The following is a 1,296-nucleotide window of genomic DNA, read 5'->3' on the forward strand; positions in this document are numbered from 1 at the left end:
CTTTGTGCGACCGGCACAGAGGTCGTACCTACCATAAAGATATATTTATCAATAACACTGTAATGATCTATGATAATAAAAGCGACACAATACTCATACAATGATATTTTAATATAAAATCGAACGAACCCCATGTCACGCTGACCACAAAATTTTGGAAATCCAGCCATGACAAAAGCTAAGAGGAAAGTGAGGAAGTGATTGAGAGTGAGTATTATTCCGACATGGGAGGCAATTATGGTAAAAAAGCTGTAGTAGCGTAAAGTAGTTAAAAAATAATATTTTAGCATCCACAAATGAAAGGAAAGATAATAAGGAATAAGAATAAGTTTGTCAACAATAAACGCTATAGTTATAAAAAACGGATATTGAAAATGGAGGTTTGTCAACAGAAAACGACATAATTATAGAAAACGGACATTGAAAAAAGAGGTATAGAAAACGTGACATTGTATACTGAGAGCGGTGAGATGCAGAAGTAATCTTCATCATATCTCGGAAAATATAAGACCACTGCAGATGTACCTATGTTACTTCTGACGCCATTTTTGTTTTATAAAATGGCAATGTCCATTTCCCTCTATCTCTGCGCGTCGCTCTCGGTAACATTAACCTTTTTCACAACTAGAGACCATTCCAGGATGTCAGATTTGAGGTTTTAAGTTTGGTTATGACACAGAATCCACTCTTTTGCGTCCTTGGAGGCCCGGAGTCAAGTGACACATTGTCATAGTGCAACGGGATAAGGATTAGTCCGATATGCGAAGCTGAGCTTCGCCCGGGCTATGCCAATGAGGGGAGCCCGGCCTGTGTCGACTTATGTCGACTCGCTAACCTGTGTCAGCTCGTGCTGACTCGGCTTAGTCCTTACCCGCCGTGGTGCCCAGCCACAGCAGTAACCTCCAGGCGACAATGACATCTTCTCGTGCCTGGGTGGGACGCGAACCGCCGACTCCTCGGGTGAGAGGCCGGCACATTACCACTGTACTAGCCCGGAGGCTGTGCAATGGGAGGAAGTGTGGGAGCTGCCCACCCTTTTCAGTATTGCCCGTGGAACATGTTTCTGAATCAGTGTACTGTTGATATTCTAGGTGCAGTATTACGCTTTCTATAATTGTTGTTAGGTGCGGGTTAGGTCCCTCTAGTATTTATCAGCTACAGATTGTGATAATGATCTTGTATATGAAGTGTACGCAATTGTATCATGCCTGATTTCGATACATCTATTAATAATCTTAAAGAGCAAGCTGAAATTTTAGGTTTAAAGGCGATGACATACCCAAATACATTCTAAAT

This window comes from Penaeus chinensis, chromosome 36 (assembly GCF_019202785.1).
Source record: "Penaeus chinensis breed Huanghai No. 1 chromosome 36, ASM1920278v2, whole genome shotgun sequence".
Taxonomy (NCBI): Eukaryota; Metazoa; Arthropoda; class Malacostraca; order Decapoda; family Penaeidae; genus Penaeus; species Penaeus chinensis.